This window comes from Oryx dammah, unplaced genomic scaffold, assembly GCF_014754425.2.
Source record: "Oryx dammah isolate SB20612 unplaced genomic scaffold, SCBI_Odam_1.1 HiC_scaffold_20, whole genome shotgun sequence".
Taxonomy (NCBI): Eukaryota; Metazoa; Chordata; class Mammalia; order Artiodactyla; family Bovidae; genus Oryx; species Oryx dammah.
Genome location: NW_024070204.1, coordinates 19,799,497 through 19,811,634, shown reverse-complemented (window position 1 = coordinate 19,811,634; position 12,138 = coordinate 19,799,497).

Sequence of the window (12,138 nt, the reverse complement as noted above, 5' to 3'; positions counted from 1 at the left end):
CATTAAAATTCTAGATAAAAAATGTGCAGGTAATCAGTTTTAGTTTGCAATGCATTTGGTTTGGTTATAAAATCTACTTTTATCACTATCTGTGGGATAAAAACATATTTTAAAAATTATAATGGTTAATAGTTTTATCAGTTAGAAAGTATTCACAGCATGTGGTACATTTAAGAATAAAATTCCTGATTTACATGATTAACTAAAGTCTTCCTTCTTGAGGTTTTAAGATTTATATTAAAGTTTCAAATATATTTTAAGCTACATTATATAAAGTAATTGTATGCATAGCTTTCTTCAATGGACATCTTAGGGGGTGCATTATTCCTGCTTTTCAGTGTTATCAGAAAAAAATTAAAAAATATATTGAATGTAGTTTGATATGATCTCAGCTAAAAATCATTCTAGATAAATACACTCATTTTATGAAATATTTTTGTATAACAAATGCTAACTTTAGCCTAGCAAAGTAGCATGAACTCTCTGAAAATAGCTTATTAATTTATAGTAATCACTTTGATAAATGTTATTTATTTTATATGCTAAGCAGAGCTGAATAGATTATTATTAACAAACAGGTCCTTATTATTAAAGAATTTTTTTGCTTTTATATGGTCATTCATAGCATTTAATCCATTGTTCTTAATTAGACAAATGCTAGCTTTAAAGATGCACTATAAAAATCTAATTAAAAGTGTACCATATATCTCTAACATTTTATGAAATGATCACATCACAATAGTATTATATAACTAAAATCCTTTCTAATATTTACTGTGGAAAGCTGTTTGAACTTTAAAATAAATAACACATATTAATATAAGAATATAGTTAAGTGGGAGAGGTTATTTCTAGTGTTGACTTTATAAAATAAATTTTTAGCTTACAATAACATGTTATATTAGTTGAAATTTTTAGGGAATTTTCATTTCCTTTGGAGCAACTTATGCAACCAGAGACATTAGTTACAAATATCTGTGTTGATTAAAAAAAAAAAAAAAGAGCAGGGAACCAACATTATGAAACAGCTTAAATGTGTGTGACTTTCAAAGTAGGTTAGTAGTCCCTTTGTTCTGGGAAGCCTGGCAGTTAGCAAAATCTGAAAATATCACTTATATAAAGTGGAATAATATTTGTAAACAACCCAGGCACATCCCACTGTATACTTTAAATAATTTCTGGGTGACTTTATAATTGTATTGATTACATTTGCAGTCAAAGATGGAGAGGCTCTATACAGTCAGCAAAAACAAGACCAGGAGCTGACTGTAGCTCAGATCATGAACTCCTTATTGCCAAATTAAGACTTAAAGAAAGTAGGAAATACCACTAGACCATTCAGGGATGACCTAAATGAAATCACTTATGATTATACAGTGGAAGTGAGAAATAGATAAAGGCATTAGATCTGATAGACAGAGTGAGTGAAGAACTATGGATGGAGGTTCATGACATTATACAGGAGGAAGGGATCAACACCATCCCCAAGAAAAAGAAATGCAAAAAGGCAAAATGGTTGTCTGAGGGGGCCTAACAAGCAGCTGAGAAAAGAAGAGAAGCTAAAGGAAAAGGAGAAAAGGAAAGATATACTCATTTGAATGCACAGTTTCAAAGAATAACAAGGAAAGATAAGAAAGCTGTCCTCAGTGATCAGTGCAAAGAAATAGAGGGAAACAATAGAATAGGAAAGACTAGAGATATCTTCAAGAAACTTAGAGATAACAAGGGAACATTTAAAGCAAAGTAAGCACAATAAAGGGCAAAAATGGTATGGACCTAACAGAAGCAGAAGGTATTCAGAAGAGGTGGCAAAAAAGCACAGATGAACTATATGAAAAATATCTTCATGACCCAGAAAACCAAGATGGTTTTCACCTAGAGCCAGACATCCTGGAATATGAAGTCAAGTGGGCCTTAGAAAGCATCACTACAAACAAAGCTAGTGGAGGTGATGGAATTCCAGTTGAACTATTTCAAATCCTGAAAGATGATGATGTGAAGTGCTACACTTAATATGCCAGCAAACGTGGAAGACTCAGCAGTGGCCACACAACTGGAAAAGGTCAGTTTTCTTTCCAATCCCAAAGAAAGACAATGTCAAAGAATGCACAAGCTACCACACAATTGCACTCATCTCACATACTAGCAAAGTATTGCCCAAAATTCTCCAAGCCAGGCTTCAACAGTACATGAACTGTGACCTTCCAGATGTTCAAGCTGGATTTAGAAAAGGCAGAGGAACCAAAGACCAAATTGCTAACATCCGCTGGATCATCAAAAAAGCAAAAGAGTTCCAGAAAATCATCTACTTCTGCTTTATGGACTATGCTAAAGCCATTGACTGTGTGGATCATAACAAACTGTGGACAATTCTTCAAGGGAGAGGAATGCCAGACCACCTGACCTGCCTCCTAAGAAATCTGTATGCAGGTCAGAAAGCAAAAGTTAGAACTGGACATGGAACAACATACTGGTTCCAAATAGGAAAAAGAATACATCAAGGCTGTATATTGTCACCCTGCTTATTTAACTTATATGCAGAGTACATCATGAGAAACATTTGGCTAGATGAAACACAAGCTGTACTCAAGATTGCTGGGATAAATATCAATAACCTCAGATATGCAGATGACACCACCCTTATGGCATAAAGTGAAGAAGAACTAAAGAGCCTTTTGATGAAAGTGGAAGAGGAGTGAAAAAGTTGGCTTAAAACTCACCATTCAGAAAACTAAGATCATGGCATCTGGTCCCATCACTTCATGGCAAATAGATGGGGAAACAGTGGAAACAGTGTCAGACTTTATTTTTGGGGGTCTTCAAAATCACTGCAGATGGTGACTGCAGCCATGAAATTAAAAGACGCTTACTCCTTGGAAGGAAGTTATGACCAACCTGGACAGCATATTAAAAAGCAGAGACTTTACTTTGCCAACAAAGGTCTGTCTAATCACGGCTATGGTTTTTCAAGTAATCATGTATGGATGTGAGAATTGGACTATAAAGAAAGCTGAGTGCCAAAGAATTGATGCGTTTGAACTGTGGTGTTGGAGAAGACTCTTGAGAGTCCCTTGGACTACAAGGAGGTTCATCCTAAAGGAGATCAGTCCTTGGTGTTCATTGGAAGGACTGATGTTTAAGCTAAATCTCCAATACTTTGGCTTCTTGATGCAAAGAGCTGACTCATTTGAAAATGTTCTGATGCTGGGAAAGACTGAGAGCAGGAGGAGAAGGGGACAACAGAGGATGAGATGGTTGGATGGTATCACCAACTCGAAGCATATGAGTTTGGGTAAACTCTGGGAGTTGGTGATGGACAGGGAGGCCTGGCATAGTCCATGGGATCACAAAGAGTTGGACATGACTGAGCAACTGAACTGAACTGAACTGAACTGAACCATCAAGCTATAATCAGAACTCCATCATATCACCATGCCCATCATAAACTACCTTCAATCTTCTATTCATTCATTAGACAATATTTCCTGAATGATTACCACATCTATGACACTGTTCTGTTGTGAATACAGCAGTAGGAAAACAAAACAGTCGAAAACTTATGCCTTCCTGGGTCTTATACTCATGAAAAAAACTCTTGGTTGAGATTATCAAAATAGCTACCAGGTTAATCACATGAGATTCTCCCTCCCTTCTGTATATTTTCTAAACTTCGACCTTTAAAAATGATAAACCAGAATTTGGCACTTCTCACAAATCCTTAGATGATTTCACATGTCACTCAGAAGAAAAAGCAAAGTCCTTAACAAGCCCAATAAAAGGCCTTGTGAGCTCTGCCCCTCAGTCACAAGTCATTTGAATCATGTCTTAGACGCTTTCACCTACCCTTCTCTTAAATACCAGTGTACTTGCTGTTTTTGAATACGTCAAGGACATCTGTGGCTCATGTTTGCCTTTTGCACAGCTCTTTCTCCATTTTAAAAGGTCTCTTTCTACAGATTTTCATACCATCTAATTCCTAGTCATGTCTTTTTTTAATACAAATAGAGTTGATTTTATGGACTTCCCTGGTGGCTCAATGGTAAAGAATTCACCTGCCAATGTACGAGATGCAGGTTTGATCCCTGGGTCAGGAAGATCCCTTGAGAAGGAAATGGTAACCCTCTCCAGTATTCTTCCCTGGGAAATCCCATGGACAGGGGAGCCTGGTGAGCTGTAGTCATAGGGTCACAAAGAGTGGGGTATGACTTAGTGACTAAACAGCAGCAGCAAAATATAAGTGAATTTCATACTTCCCTGATTCAAAAGTGGGAAAGGAATATGTCAAGACTGTGTATTGACATACTGCTTACTTAAATTATATGCAGATTACATTGTACAAAATGCTGGGCTGGATGACTCACAAGCTAGAATCAAGATTGCTGGGAGAAATAGCAACAACCTCAGGTACACAGATGATGCCACTTTAATGCAGAAAGAAAAGAGGAACTCAAGAGCCTCTTGAGGAAAGTGAAAGAGGGAGTGAAAAGGCTGGCTTACAATTCAACATTTAAAAAAACAAAAAACTAAGATCATGGCATCTGGTCCTATCACTTCATGGCAAATAGATGGGAAAAAAGTGGAAATGGTGTCAGATTTCATTTTCTTCAGCTCCTAAATCAATGTAGATGGTGACTGCAGTCATGGAATTAAAAGACACTTGCTTCTTAGAAGAAAAGCTATTACAAACCTAGATAGCATATTAAAAAGCAGAGACATCACTTTGCTGACAAAAGTTCCTCTAGTCAAAACTATGTTTTTTCCACTAGTCATGTTTAGATGTGAGAGTTGGACCATAAGGAATGCTGAGTGCCGAATAATTGATACTTTCAAAACTATGGGGCTGGAGAAGACTCTTGAGAGTCCTTTGGACAGCAAGGAGATCAAACCAGTCAATCCTAAAAGAAAGCAACCCTGAATATTCACTGGAAGGACTGAGCTGAAGCTGAAGCTCCAGTAAGTGGCCACCTGATGTGAAGAACTGACTCATTGGAAAAGACCCTGATGATGGGAAACATTAAAGGCAAGAGGAGAAGGGGGCAATACAGGATGCAATGGTTGATGACGTCACTGCCTCAATGGACATGAGTCTGAACAAACTCCAGGAGATGGTGAAGGACAGGAACGTCTAGAGTGCTGCAGTTCATAGAGTGATGGAAAGTCAGACACGACTCAGTGACTGAACAAAAATACTTACCTCGAAAAGGGACTTGGCATCTCTCTACAATAAATTTTGCAAATAGATTAAAACATTTGAGACATTATACTTGAACCATTTACAGAACTATTAATGACTCTATGGAGACTGTTAGAAATTGCAGCTTGGATAGATGATAGGTTTCCTAGAATTTTTATCTTCTCGTGTCTGACATAGAGATATTAACACCCTCCTATCTGGTTTGCTGCAGCCATGATGTGAATCATATTTAGTACGGTCTTACAGGGGGCTTCCCAGGCAGCACTATTGGTAGATAATTCACCTGCCAATACAGGAGACACAATAGACTCAGGTTTGATCCCTGGATCAGAATGATCCCCTGGAGAAGGAAAAGGCATTCTAGTATTCTTGTCTAGAAAATTTGTTGGGCAGAGGAAGCTGGCAGGCTGCAGTCCATGGGGTCTCAGAGAGTCAGAGAAGACTGAGAACACATGCATTGTCTTATAGAATAATGTAGAATAAATGCTTACCAATTTTTTGCATCAATCATATACAAATCTTAACAGGAAGAATGGTTGCTTGACAAGTTCCATGAGACCATGGAGGTTTACAGTCAGTCCCAGAAATTAGGGTTTGATTTTCATGAATGTTGACTTTTTTGCTATGCATAAAAATGAATGAAGATATAATGTCTGCTTTCACATATAGAAACAGCCTATCTTGTTCAAGACAAAAGTAAAAACACCAATGTTTCATTGAGTTGTATGGCTACAGGGAAAGGCAGGCATAAACCTCAAAGCTGATTTTTAGAGACTTTGGGATGCTTTGCAGCCACAGACCATTCCTGCAGAAACTGTGTTCTTTGCTATCATCTCCAAAATGACACTGAGGCATTGGATTACACATGGGAGATATATGAGCATTTAGAAAGAGATGAATGCATGGATTTAGAAGTCAAAGCACAAGGATATATGTGACATTATTACAGATGGATTCAGTACCTTGACAAGAAGAAGATGAGCTATCAAAGACTAAGACGGTGTTCATTAGAAATATAAACTCTGCCATGGCCAGCTTGATGTCAAAATGCATTAAATACTCCTTGCAATCTAGAGTATTTATCCAACTAGGAGTATAACATTTGCTTAGATTTTTAAACCTTATGATTAATACATGATAATCATGGGTAATAAATTTTTTACAAATTATATTTCACTTGACAGTCAGGATGATTTATTATGTTTGTGAATTCATTTAAAATTCAATACCTTTGGGTGTTGCATCATGGAAATTAATGAGCGAGATTCTCCCACTGTGTAAGTTGCTTTCAGGCTCCTGGGGTCCTATTAAATTAAGTTCTTCAGTACATTAAATGTTTCCCTACTGTATTAAAGAGTTAATACATCTTGCATTGGGGAAGAACCATGTGGATTTTTAAAAATTAACAACATAGAATTTAAAAAAATGAAATCATACTTTGCATATAGTTTCATCTCTTTAGGTACAAGGTTCTTTAATACATAGAGGTATTTTCAGGCAAGTGAAATGGATGACTTGTTTTTGTCCCATCATTTATAAGGAAACCTGTTAAGAAATATCCTTCTTATCTAGTTCTATCTCTGCTATCAATTATCAAGATAAATTTGCCTACAGTAGTTCTAAAATCAGGAGAATGCAAAACTAAGTTGCATTTGTTTCCTGGGGATGCAAGGCTAGAAATCAGTGGTTAGCCATGCCCCCAAACATTTATATTAGTTAACACTTTGCCATTTGGTAGGAGTTAGCAAGTAGTGATAAATAATATTTCTGTGGCTAATATTCACAGAATTTTACCTTAATAGAAAATAGAAACAATAGGAACTAGTATCACTTTGCCTTAAATAATATATTGTTTAACATTATGAAACATACAAAAAAAGAAATGACACATTAGGAACCACTAATATACTTTTCTGGTGAAAATATTTATTTACACAATGAAGGGCCTTGAGAAATAAGGAGTGAAGAAATAAGCAAGAAAGCCATCCTATTAACACATCTACACAAACGCAAGCACAAATACAAACATGTCCTTTAATAGAGTTATAAACATATAGAACAGATCATCTGGCAACTAGGGAAGAAGCAGAAATATAATAGGAAAATATTTTCTATAAAAAATAGGACTATTGTACTACCTTGTAAAGCATATGGTACATATAAATTATCAAATGTTTGTTGAATAAAATTAGTGCTGCTGCTAAGTTGCTTCAGTTGTGTCTGACTCTGTGTGACCCCACTGACGGTCACAGTCAGTGACCCACCAGGCTCCACCATCCCTGGGATTCTCCAGGCAAGAACACTGGAGTGGGTTGCCATTTCCTTCTCCAATGCATGAAAGTGAAAAGTGAAAGTGAAGTCGCTCAGTCGTGTCCGACTCTTAGCGACCCCATGGAATGCAGCCTACCAGGCTCCTCCCTCCGTCCACGGGATTTTCCAGGCAAGAGTACTGGACTGGGGTGCCATTGCCTTCTCCAAAAGTTAGTGAGATATCCTCAATTGTGAATAGTATATTCCATTCAGGAAATTCTCTCTGGTTTCAGTTGAGTCTATTTCTTTGCATTATATATATATATATACATATATGTATACATATATATATGTGTGTGTGTGTGTCCTTAGTTGCTCAGTCATGTCCCACTCTTTGTGACCCCTTGGATTGTAGGCCAAAAAGCTCCTCTGTCCATGGGATTTTCCAGACAAAAATAGTGGAGTGAGTTGCCATTTCCTACTCTGGGATCTTCCCAACAGTGATCAAACTCTTATGTTTTGTGTCTCTTGCACTGGCAGGTAGATTCTTTACCTGTGCCACTTGGGAAACCTATTTTATAAGTTATATATATATAGGTTATATATATATATATATATATAAATACATTTTATATAAAATAAACCTATATATATATGTTTACTATAATATATAATGTAAGAGTGGCATTTTCCATTCCAAATTATTCCCTTTCTCTTTAATCCAGACTAACTCCTTTTCACATTTTAGACCTCATTTTATTTTCTTAGGATACCTTCCTAGACCTTCAAACTAATTAGGTCCTTTACAGTGTTTTCTTAATGCCAGGCAATCACTGCACTCGTCACACTTTATGGCAGTTGTGTTTAGTAATATAACTCTGTCCCTTGATTCACATGAAAAAACATATATTAGCAAATAATTAGCATTTCTATTAACATAAAAAAGCTGAATGCTTTACATTTTCACAACATGCCATGCCTTGAAGAATAAACACAATTCAAACAGAAGAATTAGTGAACTGTCCAATGTTTCAATGCATAACTTAAAAAATAAAGGATTGATTTTATTTAGATTCTTTTTTACTCCCCATAAATATTAGATTTGAGCAAATGCAGGAGGTCTTTGACTAATGCTTAATAAACTACAAGAAATGGATCATTTTATTATTAGATATTGCTGAGTTTAATACAATTTAAATTCATAAATTGATTTTGTTACACTTCTCTTTAAAAATATGTTCATTGTAGAAAATATTTAAAAATAAATAAAATAAAAGGGAATAATTTGCAATATTTTGCACTCAGAGATAATTGCTATACATTTCTTCAACTGTTTCCTATTCATAAACTTACATGTAAAGAGTAGACTTATTTTGATATTAAACTTTTAAACATTTATTACATGGAAGATGAGTCAGTATCCAGCAGTGTTAGTACTCATTTTCATGAGATGTTTTATATGAAATGTTGAGAGAGTCAGCAATGGTATGACACAGATTGTTGTAATTTTTCCACAAGAAGCAGCTTCTACATGGATATCAATAGAAGACACTAGAAAACTTTCTTCTGGGATACTTTATAAGAGGTAGAAGATGAGTACAAATTATGAAAGTGGCAGAATAAGTCAATGAAATCTAAATTTCTTTTTAATGTAATTTTATTTTCATGTGCAAATGGAGTATGACCATTCATGTATATCCACTTGCATATGTTTACCCTATAGTTACTATCTTAAAACTTACTTTTTTGTTTATCATTTTTCATTCCAATATGCTATCATATTTTTTTCATTTTTAATGTTTTTGTAGAATTTATCATTATGAATTTTAAGCATTTTTTTTTTTTAGAAAAGTGTTTTGTGCACTTTACAGTCCACCTGAAATATCACAACATTGTTAATGGGCCATATTCTAATATAGAATAAAAAGCTTGAAAAAAAGTTTTGTGCAAATTCACAAATTGCAATGGTATAGCAATTTAGGAACTTAAAGGGACTAAAAATGGGCCTAATTTCTCTTTAAGTACAATTCAATAAGGTAGAGATTGGTCTTCTATTGAATATATTCTGCATTCTAAATTGAACCTGCCAAGATACTACTTAAATATCTTCCTATTTAACCTTTCAGAATACAAGATTTGCCTTTTAATGCGAAGTTGGCAGTCCATCATAAAATGAAACAAAATGCACTTTGACATAATTATTGCCTACAGTAGTAGGCTTTTATTTGTGCATTATAGATTGCATATAGTAAAAATATAAATCCAGCCTTTTTTTCTTTTTTTAACCTGTGAAAGATGAAAAAGAAATTAAGGAAAATCAGGCTTTAATTCAGGTTTAATAATGAAACAATACTCCAATATTCTTGCCCGGAGAATCCCCTGGACTGAAGAGTCTGAGGGGTTCCATCCTTAGGGTCACAAACACTCAGACATGACTGAAGTGACTTGCACAGCACAGAACACATAACTTACAAAAAATGTTTCACCCATTCCTAAGAATAAATGCTATACACGTTTACAAAACTGAAATCACAAATCTTCCTAGTCAAAAGAAAGCTAATGCATAAAAAATAGAGTATGTGTTTGTTAGCCATCTGTATGTCTTCTTTGGAGAAATGTCTATTTAGTTCTTTGGCCCAATATTGTAAAGTAATTAACCTCCAATTAAAATAAATAAATTTATATTAAAAAATAGAGTGTGGAAAAATAAATAGAACAATATTCACATTATGCTGCAGTTATTTATTTGAAGGCCAGTGTCCTAATAGGGGCTTCCAAGGTAGCACTAGTGGTAAAGAGCACGTCTGCCAATGCAGGAGACATAAGAGACACTGGTTTGATTTCTGGGCAGGGAAGATTCCCCTGGAGAAAGAAAGGGCAACCTGCTGCAGTGTTCTTGCCTAGAGAATCCCATGGACAGAGAAGCCTGGTAGGCTACAATCCATAGGATCTCAAAGAGTCAGACATGACTGAAGGAACTTAGCATGAATGCACACACACATACAGGCATGTCCTATTAGACTGAAGGTAAGTGTCTAGGGTTTTGTCTTTGTATATAACAACCAGAGACAGCATCTGACAGTCAGATGTGCTCAATAAACAACTACTGAAATGGGGAGGGAAAGAACTGAAAAAAAAAAAGAGAAGAGAGAAAGAGGAATTAGAGGGTGAGGAAAATGATAAAGACAAACCTGAGAGAAAAAACTGAAGGTGAAAGAAGAGACAATCTCTAAAGTGATGTAATTTGAGTCTAATCTTTCTTATCTTTTTAACTGAATCAAATTATATTTCTAGATGACTATCAGAAGCAGTCCATAGTTCACATTTTTGAAGTGAAAAACTAAGGTTAATTATCTGTTTATTTCAGTAATGCTAAATTTGCTGATAACAGAAGATAGCTAAAATTGTATGGTTTATCAATCATTGATAGGTTAATTAAAGTAAGATGATTATTCCTTATCTTAGCACTTATGGTACTGAAATTGTTTAAAAAGTTTTTATTACTAACTTGGATTTATTTTAAGGTTACTTAATTAAGTGGTTACTGAACATAATAGGAAATCAAAACGTGTCTAATGTATGGCTTAACTTATCATTAAAAAAAGATAATAATTATAAGGACTTCTTTCTTGTTTGAAATTTTCCCTTGTTTCTTTCAACCTATAAAAATTTTCTTGAATATACAAGTTATCAATTAGTAGGAACAACTGAACAGAGCACTTTTTATTTCATGTTTTTTTATTCCAAATTTGAAATATGAATAAATTGAAATAAATAAATTGAATAAATTATTCTAAAATGTTAAAATTTGTATGTCAAATAAAGCTTTATTAAATGACATATCTTGTGTTTGAATACCCTCTATAAACAAATATACTCTCCCCTATTCCATGTCATGGCTGACTTCCTTAATAGTGGAAAATTCACTACATTCAAAGTCAGCCATTGTAATTTTTAGATAAATATCATGTTTTAGATGCTTCTTTTCAACTGAACCTAAATTTTGTCCTTCTATCTTTCATAACTTGGGAAAGTTTTATCCTGGTAACCAAGTCTCCTTCTGAAATATGGGATGTGGTCTAGAATACAAGGAAAATTGTAAAATTTTCCATCTAAAGAGAAAAATGTTTAGTTCCAGCTCAGATCCCAAATTACAAATGCTGTGGAGTTATAAGAATCGGGCACATGTTTGTGTTCGTTGGTTTGTTTTTAAGCTATCATCGCTGTTATGAATAGACTGACTCGGGATCTAGAAAGAAACTGTAGAAAATTAATTGGTTAAAAGTTATAATTGTCTTACTGGATCTCCTATTCATCTAATTTATCTTATCATATCAAACATGATCATGCCTTGGTATGCCATGGATGTGTTGTTAAATGACCAAAACTCTATTGACACAGTTTTAACAATTTTGAGCGAACTCAACACTTTATAAACAATATTTATAAATTGTGTACTTTGTTCATTTTATACTTTTTAAAATTATTTTTTATTGAAAGATAATTGCTTTACAGAATTTTGCTGTTTTCTGTCAAACCTCAACATGAATCAGCCATAGGTATACGTATATCCCCTCCCTTTTTGAACTCCCTCCCATCTCCCTCTCCATCCCACTCCTATGGGTTGATACAGAGCCCCTGTTTGAGTTTCCTGAGCCATACGGCAAATTCCCATTGGCTATCTATTTTACATA